Genomic DNA, 13,336 nt, shown 5'->3' on the forward strand with positions numbered 1-13,336 from the left:
CTAGAATGACCTGGCATGAAGGGATTGAGAAAACCTTCTCGACCAAAAGGGGGAAGAGTGAAATGAGACAAAATGAAGTGTCAATGGCTGAGAGATTCCAAGCAGACGAGAGGTTATCCTGGAGGTTATTCTTACGCATTATATAGATATCACCTTTTTCAGTTAAGGTGTAATGGAGAGGCTAGGGAAAACTTCCTGAAAATGTAGCGCTGTGTTCCAGTATCCATGTTTCTTAAAGATGATTGTGTAGTGATATAGCTCTCACAGTGTGACTGTGTGATTGTGAAAACCTTGTGTCTGATGCTCCTTTTTATCTACCTTTTGAACAGATGAGTAAAACATATGGATTAAAAACAAATAAATAATAGGGGGAACAAATGTTAAAATAAATTTAATAGATTGAAATGCTGGTTTTCTTTTTATTTCTTTTTCTGAATTGATGCAGATGTTCTAAGAAATGATCATGATGATGAATATACAACTATGTGATGATATTGTGAGTTATTGATTATATATCAAGAATGGAATGATTATATGGTAAAAATGTTTGTGTTTGTATGTTATGTTTAATAAATAAATAAACTAATTAATTAAAAAATAATAAGAGAGTGTCCTTGGGGGAAAAAAGTGTACGTTTGTGTGCGTGTGTGTATGATGAAGAAGATGTGAGGGAGACAAAGTGCAAGATGCAAGAAATGTGGAATGATTTCTAAATGTTGTGTTAGTTAATTTTTTTTAATAAATAAAAAAAAAGATGCAAGAAATGAGAGAAGGGCTGCAGAGTCAGATAAGAGCTTTACTTTTTGTGAGACTTAAGTTTTATTTGAGGTAATGTACCAAAGATATTTGGAATGTAGGCTCTGGGTTCCCCGGATCAGTGTTAATGTCTTGGCTTCATGACCATTTACCAGTTTTGGAATATTTAATTAGGCTAAACCATGTTTTCCTCATCTGAAAAATGGGTGGCATTTTCTAGAGTAAAATTTACTTGATAGACAGTTGTCTTTGTTGGCTAGAGCTGTGATGACAAATATGACACATGGGTTGGCTTAACAAGAATTTATTTTAGCAGACTTCAATCAAGAAGTTGACAAAGCCCATTCTTTTTCTCACAGTCTATAATTTCTTTTGATACCTTGCCCCAATTCTTGGGCTTCCTTGTGTGTTTCTGCTTCTGTTACTTGGCCAGGTCTTTGTTCTCCTCCTGTGACTTTCCCTGACTTTGAGCTTCTACTGGTTTCTGGCTTCTCTTTGTAAGGCTTCGGTAATAAGGATTAAGTCTCAACCTGATTCAATCTGACCACATCTAAGTAGGGTCAGAAGATACTATTCACAAATGAGTCCAGCCTTAACAGGTGCATGTCTTCAAAGGGTTCTATTTGCAATTGGTTTCATGCCCACAGAATGCAAATTAAGATCAAGAACATGTTCTTTGTGGGAGTAAAGGATTCAATCTACCACAGCAGGGTAGATTTATAAGGAAGTATTTGCAAGGGTTATTTCCAAGTACCTGGAAGGGCCTTGCAATATGTATGCAAGGTCCAATGTTTTTGTGGGAAGTGGAGGAGAAACAGTGTTTTCAATGTATAGAGCCAGGATCCAGAATGTAGAATCTTACGTGAAAGAAACTGGACCTAGATTTTCTCAAATGTGAAAGAAATTCCGGAAACTTCTATATTACCAACACATACTATGTTGTGGAGCTATAAAAAAGCTCTTTCAAATTATAAATATTAAATGCACATTTTTTAATGTTTTAAATTGTGTAGTATAACATATATACAAAGTAAAGAAAAGCAAAAGCAATAGTTCTCGAAGCACTCTTCAAAAAGTAGTTACACACCCTAGAATATATTAAGCAGATAATCAAAAAGTATTTTTGTCAAACTTTAGGGACACCCAAATTAATAGGCCATGCCCTTGATCATGAGGCTTACTCTTGTGAAGCTTATGTAGGTAGTGGAGAAGCTTAGACTACCTATAGGCATGCCTAAGAGTTACTTCTGGAGGGCCTCTGTTGTTGCTCAGATGTAGCCTCAGTCTTTCTAAGCCCAACTCTGCAAGTGAAATTATTGCCTCCCCCCTACATGGGACATGACATCCAGGGGTGAAAGTCTCTCTGGCGACATGGGAGATAACTTCCAGGGATAAACCCAGACCTGGCACCATGGGATCAACAATTCCAACCTGACCAAAAGGGGGGAAAGAAGTGTAATTAATGAAGTATCAGTGGCAGAGAGAGTTCAAATAGAGTCAAGAGGCTACTCTGGAGGTTGCTCTTACACAAGCTTCAGGTTAGGTAGACCTTGCCATGTACCATAATCTGCCAACCTCCAACCAGGACCATTTAAGCCAATCATAAAGAACACCTAGGGAAATATATAAGATCCCACAAGGGTTCCATGCACTAGAATAACTTTCCAGAAACCTACAACCTCCAGATGGGTCCCTGGTTCAGATAAATCCTAACACCTAGCCCAGCCTCTCCAGAACATCAGATAGTTCTATCTCCCTACCCCATATTAGTGACAGACCCTTCTAATATAAAAAATTTAGAATGACCATAGCCCAAACAACCCTAAAGATTGGTATGGAAAGATCAAAGGTGATGGTGGAGTTATACAGTGAAGATGAGATTTAACAAATGACTATGAATGCTGAATCATTAAATTGATATCTCTTTGAGTCTCCAATATTTTAGGGTAGCTAGAAGTAAAAACCTAAAATTGTGAAATTGTAACCCATGTCAAAGTCTGAAATATTTGGTGCTACAACTAATTGTGGTGTTGTACTTGGAAATTTGTGGCTTTTTTGTATTATGTTATTTTTCACAAAAAAGGAAAAAAAACTCGATTGTGATGATAAAGATATATTTAAGCCCTCTAGGCTCCTATATGCTGGAGCAGCTAGAAGGAAAAAATATGAGATCGTATGGTGCCCATGACAAACTCTGGGATCTGTCCTGTAACCACTTGTTGAAGAGTGCTTTGAAAAGATTGCTTTTTCATTTATTTGCTTTTATATATCTTATACAATAAAAAAGTAAAAAAAAGAAGTAGTTACAAGACAGATCCCAGAGTTTGTCATGGCTACCATACAATCCTCTCAGATATTTCCTTCTAGCTGCTCCAGAACATTGGAGGTTAGACGAAATATGTATATTTTTTATCATCACTTTTTTTCTTTTTTTGTGAAAAACAGAATATATACAAAACAGCAGTAACTTTCAAAGCACAGCACAACAATTAGTTGTAGAACAGATTTCAGAGTTTGGTATGGGTTGCAACTCTACAATCTTAGGTTTTTACTTCTAGCTGCTTTAAGATACTGGAGACTAAAAGAAATATCAATATAATGATTCAGCCATCATATTCATTTGTTAAACCTTACCTTCTCTATACAATTCCATTGCCTTTGATCTTTCTCCCACTGTTAAGGGTTAGTTGGGCTATGCCTGTTCTAACTTTTTCATGTTGGAAGTGGCTGTCAATAATAAGAGGTAGGGAGATAGAGGTAGCTGATGTTCTGGAAAGGCTGGTTTCTCTAGGTTTCAGGACTTATCTGGTCCAGGAATCCATCTGGAGGTTGTAGTTTTCTGAAAAGTTACCCTAGTGCATGGAATCTTTGTAAAATCTTATACATTGCCCTAGGTGTTCTTTAGGATTGGTTGAAATGGTTTTGGTTGGGGTTTGGCATGTTATGACGGGTAGCAATGTCTAACTGAAGTATGCATAAGAGCAACCTCCAGAGAACCCTCTCGACTCTATCTGAACTCTCTTAGCCACTGATACATTATTTGTTATACTTCTTTTCTCCTTTTGGTCTGGATGGCATTTTTGATCCCATGGTACCAGGGCTAAACTCATCCCTGGGAGTCATCTCCCGTACTGCCAGGGAGACTTTCACCCCTGGATATCATGTCCCACATAGTGGGAAGGCACTGATTTCACTTTCAGAGTTGGGCTTAGAGAGCGAGGCCACATTTGAGCCACAAAAGAGGTCCTCTGAAAGTGACTCTTAGGCACACCTGTAGGTAGGCTAAGCTTCTCCACTATATACATAAGCTTCACAAGAGCAAGCCACAAGGCAAGACTTGGCCTATAAATACACATTTTAATCAACCATGCTACAGGTAAAACTAAATTTATCACTATCGTTGCTATCAAAAATGTTTTTACAAAATCATTGACTCTTGAAAGTGTGATCAAAGTGCATATAACCAAGAAATGAAAGTACTATAGAGATGTGGGGGAGGAAGGTTTTTAATAGAAAATATTATGCTAGATTTTGTCATTCTGTGGGTTTGGTCAATTTTTAAAATTTTGTAATTTATTGCAATTTCTTTTTCTCATTCCAGATAAATATTTACTTTATGCCTAATTTTGGATGTGTTATTTGTATTCTCTTTCATAAAGAAAGCACTCTAAATTGTATATGCTTCGGATCACACAAACCTGGATCTGCCTCTGCGCATAAGGTTTGTGTTAATTATGAAAAATACATAAATACACATAAACCATGACATATTGAGCTGGGACATTGAAAGAACTAAATAAATACTAATATTGTGGTTGTTAATGCATAGCATCATTATAAGGTTATTTCCCCAAACACTGAGAAAGGTATACGATCTATGAAGTGCACATTTGTCATAACATAAGTGTTAGAAAAAGTGGTCTCTTTTAAAAATGGACTACTGGTTTGGCTGGGAATTTCTTGTCACTGCAGGTGGTTAAAGCAGAAAATGCCTGACTACTTGGCAATGGCAAAATAAACAGAATTTAAGGGTCAGATAAGAGGTTGAACCAGCTTATCTTTCATGTCATCCCAGCACTCTAATATCATGATTCCGTGCTCCACAATTACACCTTCCTCTCTTGTTCTGAAAAAGTCATCTCCAGTATATGGTTCTGGTGCCCCAAGGGTTTTGGAAAGGTGAAGAAGTTACATCTCCCCACAAGAATCTTTGTGTCCTTGCATGGCAGTATAGTTTTGGGATGGGTTTAAACAGTATCACAAGAGGAAAATTAAAAATGCCTGATTTAAACGTTAATGTTCTGAAAATGCATGCATCAATTCTTACTCAATCAGAACTGGTTTGATCATCCCTTAAATGGCACTCTGTGGCTGTCCTTAATTTTTTCAGCTAAATATCCATCTAACAAATTATGGAAGCATTTTGCATATTTAATAAATCACAGGCATCTCTGATGTGCACAGAGAACTCACCATGAACCTGAGCCTGTGGTTTTCATGCAATGATTCTATTTTTATCCCTCTCAGGTACGTGCCACCAAGAGAAATGCTTTTCACACAATAATGAATTTCTGTCATTCCACAGGCAGTTAGTTTGCTCAGAAATTAAAGTCAAATGTAGGTTCAAGGGAGAAAAAAGAGTAACATTTAATTTTGGAAGAACTCACTTGCCTTTCAGCAATGTGCAAAATAGCAAAGGAGCATTGCATCATTTCCTTTTTTCAGTGAGTTTTGCGTCTCAGAAGTAGGTGGGACACTGCTTTGTTCATATAAATTTGGATCTTTTTGGCTTTTGCTATGTTTATTCCATGATTAATTTATATTCTGTGAAGGTCCTACCTCAATTCCGGGCTGTGATGAAAGTGGTGTGTATGTGTGTGTGTTAGAGGGTTTTCATGCTGGACACCTCTGAGAGGTTAATATACAGCAGAGCCAGATGGAAATATCTCAGTGCAGAAGTGAGACTCCTGGCAAATACAAGATATTTTCCATATAATCAAGTGGAAATAAGGCCTTTTCTTCCTAGCATTTATTTCCCACATCATAAAAATAAAAATTCTTCCTTTGTCAGGCTCACTTTATCACTGGCTTTCTGTGTCTACACAAATCAAGAACAATGCATTGATTCATATAGTCACTGACCAAATACGTCAAATTACTGATATTCTGACTGATAATGTGGCGGAAACCTTATGGTTTGTCTTTGCCAACTTCAGTTTTCCATATTTGTCTATTCTCCAACATAACTTTTTTTTTTTTTTTTTTTTTTTTTTTTTTAAAGGAAAGACAGAGAGAAGGAAGGAAGGATAGAAGGAAGGAAGGGAGGAAGAAAGGGAAACATCTTTTAAACATTTTCTTGTTTTATTGTATTTTGTTTCTCCGTTTTTGTTACATGGGCTGGGGCCGGGAATCGAACCGAGGTCCTCCGGCATAGCAGGCAAGCACTTTGCCCGCTGAGCCACCGCGGCCCGCCCTCCAACATAACTTTTATTCATTAAAAAAAAAATCTAGTTGGTTCAAACATTGTGCCATGCACTGTAGGAGATAAAAAGAAATATAAACCCTAATTGCTTCTCTCAGGAAGTTCAGTTTAGCGAAACAAGCAGAGGCATAAGAAGTTATTATACACAGCATGATAAAGACAGTGAAAGGGCAAGGCCATATATTTCAAACTAGCTGAGACCGACCTGACATGACACAAGCAAATCATATTGGTATAGGACTGGATACACAACTTGTCTGAGAAATAAAGCTTAAATCTTTTGCCTATAACTCAACGATATTTTAATGACACATTCTGTTGGGGTGCGAGCAACATACTCATATATTGCTCCTGAATTTCGTTATGGTCCAGGTAGTTTATTTTATAATAAAGCATTAGAAGATGGAACCCATTCAGTCCTCTTTGCCATGTTGCCATTTAGGGATCCTCTAAGACCCTAATGCCTGTTCCAGTGCCTAATCAATAGGACATATAAATGGCCCTGGAGACACCTCTGCTACCCTTCCATGTGGCCTCCTAGGTATGACCACCTGCTTTGCCACACCCGACCCATTTTCAGGAGCCTGCATGTCATTATTCTCCACTGTGATGGGGTATAGAAGAATCTGAAAGGTTCTCTGAGACCATGTCCATGCAGGCCTAACCATGTGCCATGGTGTAATTTCCCCTCTGGTGTCATGCTGCCTACCTGGAGGTCAGCCCAGGCTCCTCTGCTGCTCTGGGGCACATGCTGCCTCCCACTCTCAGTCCTGGCCCCTCCCTGGAACCTGTAAAACCTCTCCTGCAGCTGCCATTGCATTCCTGCCTTTCCCTCCCCTACTCTAGAAGATGCTTCAGTGTGAAAGCTGAGGGAAGGGGGAAAGACTTGTTCTTACAATATTTTGTCCAGTTTGTTGTGTAAACTGTACTCCCAAGTGCCTGAGCTTTTCACGCATAAAAATCAAGGGAGAGAGAGTGCAGGGGTACATCCGTGCTAGAATTCTCTCTGCCATGTGGGAGACCCGGGTTCAATTCTCAGTCCACGTACTTCCCCCAAAACAAACAAACAAACAAAACAAATAAAAATTGAACACATGGTGCTGTAATAATAACAGGGTACTCATATGGAAAAATAATGAAATGTGACCCCACCATACAGCATACCAAAAAAAAAAAAAAAATCAAGGAAGAGACTTTCTCTCAGTTTCTTTCTCTACCTTGGACTACCGTATCCATTTCCTAAGTCCTTGAGCACAGAAAGCCTGACTGTTTGAATAGGAAGGGAGGAAAGCAAAAAGGAAAACCAGGAAACATACTTGGTTATTATTTTATATTATCTCTTACCACAACATTTATTTTGTCATAGAAAATCATTTTAGAAATATAGAGTTGGAAATCATTTCACAAGATCAACTGTCACAGCCACTTGTCAAATATAGAAATCATCTCTACACATGGGTGATGGCACATGGCAGGAGTTGGTGGTGCTTTCCCGCCTGGGAGATTTTTATATCAAGATAGAGGCCTTCCTGTTCCTGATGGTTCAGTGTAGTTCTACACATCGCTGCCGATGTCAGCCAGGGTTCTACAGAGAAACAGAACCTGGGTGTGTGTGTGTGTGTGTGTGTGTGTGTGTGTGTGTGTGTGTGTAAACAGATTTATTTAAGGAACTGGCTCATGCTATTATGGGGTTTGGCAAGTGTGAAATATGTAGGCCAGGCCAGCAGACTGGAAATTCTGCCAGGAGTTGATGCTGCAGTTTTGAGTCTGAAATCTATAGGGGAGGTCAGCAGGCTGGAAACTCAGACCGGAGTAGCTTTGGGGGTGCTGAAGCAGAATTTCTTCTTCCTCTGGAAACCTCCATTGTTTGTTTGTAAGACCTTCAACTGACTGGATGAAGTCAACCCACTTTAAGGAGTGAGTGTAATCTTTATTTAAAGATTGGTGATCCTAATCACGTTGACAAAATACTTTCACAGTTTCATCCAAACCAGTGCTTGATCTGAAAATCCTGACACCATAGCCTAGCCATTTTGACATATAAAATTAACCATCACATTGCCAGATTGAAATGTACAGAGATCTTAGCATATAGTCCCTCAGCTTAAAAGTGTTCCTTTAAAATCATCCTATGTTTCGGTCCTCATTTTCTTACTTGGATGAGTCAATACATTTGGAATCGGTCTCCTAGTTTACACCATTTTCTGTTCTTATCCATTTAAAACCCCATTGCTAGATTCCCTATCCTGGCATTCAGGGCTTCCTTTGAAGCCCTCCCTGGTTTGTCCCCAGGCATACCTGTCCCGGACTTTCCTAAACTCAAGTATTTGTTTATATTCCATAGAGCCCACCTAATGCTTAGCGGTGAACAAGTGTAAACAGAATAATTACAAGATGACTTATTTCAAGTCCTAGACCTCTCAACATCCTAGGCTTTTGAATTGTTATTATAGTAGATTCTCTCATGGGTGTTTTCATATTCTGAGATCAGTTTAAATATTAACTAGAGGTGCCCTAGCCATGTGCCCAAACCTCTATTTCTTTACAATTTTTGAATTCACAGTCTTTTCCTGCTTTTCTTTTCTTATAGTTGAGCACATGAGTCAATGTAAATTCTGCCCAAAGACTTGCAGTTGCTTTGTCCTTCAGAGCAGCATTCTTGAGACCATGAGGAATTTGCCATCCTTGTCTCAGGTCCATACATATAACAATTGTTTTAAAAAGCTAGATATTTTCAACCATTTGAAGAGGAGGGCTAAATCCTCAGACCCAGCAACCTTTCTGACTATGCAAATTGGAAGCCTGCATATGCTGTTCCCCTAGGCAATGAAATACATGCATACATCCCTGCATAGATTCTTTCTAGTGAATAGAATCTTAAGTATTCCCTACACAACTATGAATAATTGAGGGTTGAAAATTTTTATGCTTTATTAAAATGTATCTTCACATGGGCAAGTTGTACAATTTTCTCTTAAAGGAAATCCCAATTGTTGGTAACAAGATACAATAACAACATATGAAAGCCAAAGAAGTAAATAATTTACATTCTTAAGAAGCTGAGCCTGGAAATATACAGGTTTACATTGGAAATTCTCTGAGATCTTACATAAGGAAACTGCATAAATTAGTTGCTTTGTAGAAACAAATGAGCTATGACACTAGAACATTAAAGATCAAAATGGTTTGTTGGTTTCTCTCCTGTGGCATCTGCAGTTTTGTTAATGCTGTGAGCAGCCTTCATTGTCGTGAGCTCCTTTTGTTTATGCAGAGTAGTCACATTCCTTGTGAAATTTGGAAGCTAATAGGTGGAGATGCTTCTGGTGTTAAATAGGAGTGCAAATCTAAAGGCGGATCTCTGAGACCTGACCTTGGAATTTAGAATAAGAAATTAGTCTCCACTACACTGGACTCCAATTTCTATGCTGCCCTCTTTACGCACTTGAATTAATTACTAAGGAAATCAAATTTCTAAGAGAAATCTCACTTCTTCCCTCAAACCTTCCCTAAAGACTTGAAACTTGTGTAGTAATTTCAGATTCAGGAGTCAGCAGGTCTAGTTTTGAGACTTCTTTGTACCATTTATAGCTATGTGACCCTTAGGCAGACGCCTAAAATATTGAGCCTCTGTGCCCTCATCTACAAAATAATTGCCCTGTCTGCATCACAAAACCATTGTGAGGATCAGCTTTGACTTGGGGTAAGAAATACTACTAGGTATTAAGTCACATATAGATGTAAGGCTTTTTCCTTTCCTTTTCTTCCCTTCTTTTCCAGTCCTCAGCCCTCCCTACCCCTTCCCTCCATTCATTCTCTCCTTCCTTCTCTCCCTCCCCTCCTTTCCTTCCTCCCTCCCTCCCTTCTTTCCTTCCTTCTTTCCTTTCTTCCTCCCTCCCTCCCTCCTTCCCATCCTTCCTCCCTCCCTCCTTTTCTTCTTTTCTTTGAATAATAGTAAACACCATCTTCACCATCAAACAGGTACAATGGTGAATGATAGGCCATGATACGAGGACCTTGTTCAGAAAGTTGGGGAAGAACTCTTGAAGAGCTATGAAAGTACACTTTTCAGCAAACACTTAACTTTCATGTGCTCAACCCGATTATTTTATCTTCCTGTTTTTAGATTCCTCTTCCAAATAACATTTATTTTGACAGGTCAAAGCTGGAAAGAAACAATAACTCTAAGACCCAAAGAGAAGACCCTCTTTTTGCTTGGAGGTAATGTATTAGGACTGTTTTAGGACTTCTGCTCAAGGAGTTTGTACCCTAGTTAGGAAACACATATGCAATTACAAAATAAGTTGTCATTATTTTATCTCTGATTAAATACCGTGCACAGGGTGGGCAATGGTGGCTCTTCTTCCCTGACATGCCAGAGACCCAGGTTCGTTTCCTGGTGCCTGCCCATGTAAAAAAAAAAAAAGCAAATAAATAAAATACCATGCACAGGTTGGGAAGGGGAGCAGGGGCAGGGGGTAGGTAGAAAGAACACTCAATGGGCCCTGGTGTGGGCTTAGTGGGAGATACAGAGAAGGTTTATGGGGTGAGTGATTGAAACAAAGGCATACCAGGCTTACTGTTGAATATCCGATAAAAATGTGATTCCTTGGGAGGTGGAAACTTATTCCATTTAAAACTTGGAGAAAAGGCAGTGTAGGAGAGACCAAACTAAGTTTTCCCTTTAGTTGTGGAGAGGAAATGAAGAGACAAGGACTCTCAAAACACACACTGGACCCATTTCTGGGAACATTGCCAAGGGTAAATGTTTATGGTCTTGTTTTTCTAAAGAAATGTTCTCTGCTTTCTTACATTAATAACTCTCTTGGCTGCTTTGAGCTAAGCATGACTTTAAGTAGCGTGGAGAGTATCATACAAGAGTGAACATGAACAGTGAATGTGTGTTTGTGTGCACATGTTTGCGTGTGTGTGTGCTTAGTGGGTACAGGCAAGAGTGGTGCAGAAAATGCCATTTGCAAAACAATTTGATATTCAGTATTCAAAATATTTACTGAGCACTAACTGCATGCCAGGGAGGGCAATGAGCTCGAGGTAATAAAGTGATATTCAAGGCTAACATGATCTTTGTCCTCACTGAGTTTACAATCTAAGGCCTAGACTGTATCAGGGCAATATTTGTGGGGATATGGATTTTGGGGGACTGTTTTATTCTTTTCACAGCATATTGTCAGTTGTCTGGTGGGCTAAGCTGAAAGTTACATTTTTATAGAAAATCCCATTTCTTTACCTGGAGATGGAGCATTAAGAATTTACTTAAGTCATAAATGTGATAAGGACAGCAAGCTGTACCAAGACGCATAGTAATTGAGACCACAGGGGACATTTAAAATGCCATTGATTTATTGTGCACACAGGCATCTCAGCCTCTGATATGATAAGAAAGCAAAGTGGAGGCAGGCTGTAGGATGATGAGGCAAACCACATTCCATGGGAAACAAGGAGTTCCTCAGAGACTGTGATTTGAACTTAAACAGCTGCTTAGTGTTAGGGGTAGGGGTGAAATGTGGATTTGAGAAAGGATGGTAATACAGAGGAGAGGAATAAGGACCCTGAGAGAGGAGTGAAAAGTTTCTCCCATCAGCATTTGGACAGAAGCCTGACATCGTGTTTTTTTCCAGCCCTGCGGTGAGTGGTGGTTGGCAGGGATGTCTGTTGGTCAAATTGTCCTTTAAGGCAAGGACATATTTGTTTGTCTAGGCTGGAAGGAATGGGGTACTTGGCTGATTTTAGGTGAAACCAGACAGACAAAAGAGAATAAAAGCAAAAGGCAACTGCCTTTTTGGGCCTTCCAATTACAGTCTCAAAAGGATTCAGGCCCTGTGGGCCCATGGCCATGACAGTTAGAACTGTGAGTTTTATAACTTTCCTGTGCTGCTTTTGTGTGCTATCCCCTATATGTTTCCTATAGTCATTGGCAGTAAAACTCATAAAATGAAGAGGAGGTATGTTTTTCTCTTTAGTGGCAGCAAGGATATTCAATCAACCTTCCAAGACATTTTTTTTGTGTGTGCGTGGGGGGAATATGGTTAGAGTATATAGTTCCTTTTTGATAAGAGAGGAACTCAGGTTATAAGCTTGGGTCTTTTGCTTTGCATAGAAGAACTTGAACTGGGCATTGGCTTTGGGCTGAGTATGACACTTGGTTCCATATATTTGCTTTCTTATGTAACAATTCTGTATGTTTGTATGCTTTTATTTTCCTTTTGCTCCATCCTCTCTACTTCTTCAGATCCATGCTCTACTTCTCTCTAGCCTACTCTGTACCCCAGGGAGGATGGAACCTCAAAATAATCACCCAAGATCTCCTTTGCTATTTGGCTTTGAGTTGGGTTTAGCTCACAGAGGCAGTGGCCAGAGATTAGAAGATGACAAGAAAGAGAGGTCAGGGTATTTACTCCCCACTCTCTTTATGCTCTCAGATATATCCTTTGACATTGTAATGTCAAATTACAGTGTAAGACTACATCTTCTGCTAGTGGCCCACCTCCATGGCTCTAGTTTTCCTCACTGAGTTAGGATGATAATATTTCCTGACCTTGCCTTTTTAAGTCCGTGGTTGGTCCCAGCTTCACTCTCTTGATACTTTCTAGGTTCTCAACCCTTTTAGCTGGACACCGATGAGGCCAACAGTGAAGTATTCTATTTTGGACTCCCCCCAGCATACAACACATCAGAAAATCTGGTTAGTTCTAATCTAAAACAGCTTAAACCAATCCTGTTCTTTCCATCTACACTGTTACACCCCAGTCCAAGTGGCATAAACTCTCATCTGGATTCTACAACAGTCAATAGTCTCCAACTAGTCTCCCTGCTTCTTTTCTTTGTCCATTTAGTATACTCACCACACTGAAGTCAGTTCATGCCATTCTCTGCTCAACACTCTCCAATGGTTTCCCATTCCATGAAAATAAAATCCAAAGTTATTTTCACAGGCAACAAAACTCTACATAATCTGGCACCTACCTTTCTCCTAGACCTCATCTACCACTGTCCTCTCTTTTCCACCAAGATCTTGACATTATGTTTTCATTGAATATGGAAAACTTGTTCTATCTTAAGTCTGTATCTTTACATAGTATT

The 13,336-nt window shown here is 39.2% G+C and overlaps 1 long non-coding RNA gene across 1 annotated transcript; it reads left to right on the forward strand.

The window, feature by feature from the left end:
- Nucleotides 1-9,988: 9,988 nt before the first annotated feature.
- On the forward strand, nucleotides 9,989-12,941 carry LOC143643388 (uncharacterized). The gene is made up of 3 exons (XR_013156250.1): nucleotides 9,989-10,294; nucleotides 10,394-10,456; nucleotides 12,847-12,941. It is a non-coding gene; the product is annotated as an uncharacterized LOC143643388 (long non-coding RNA).
- Nucleotides 12,942-13,336: the final 395 nt, after the last annotated feature.

Source organism: Tamandua tetradactyla, chromosome 8, assembly GCF_023851605.1.
Source record: "Tamandua tetradactyla isolate mTamTet1 chromosome 8, mTamTet1.pri, whole genome shotgun sequence".
In the NCBI taxonomy this organism is placed as follows: domain Eukaryota; kingdom Metazoa; phylum Chordata; class Mammalia; order Pilosa; family Myrmecophagidae; genus Tamandua; species Tamandua tetradactyla.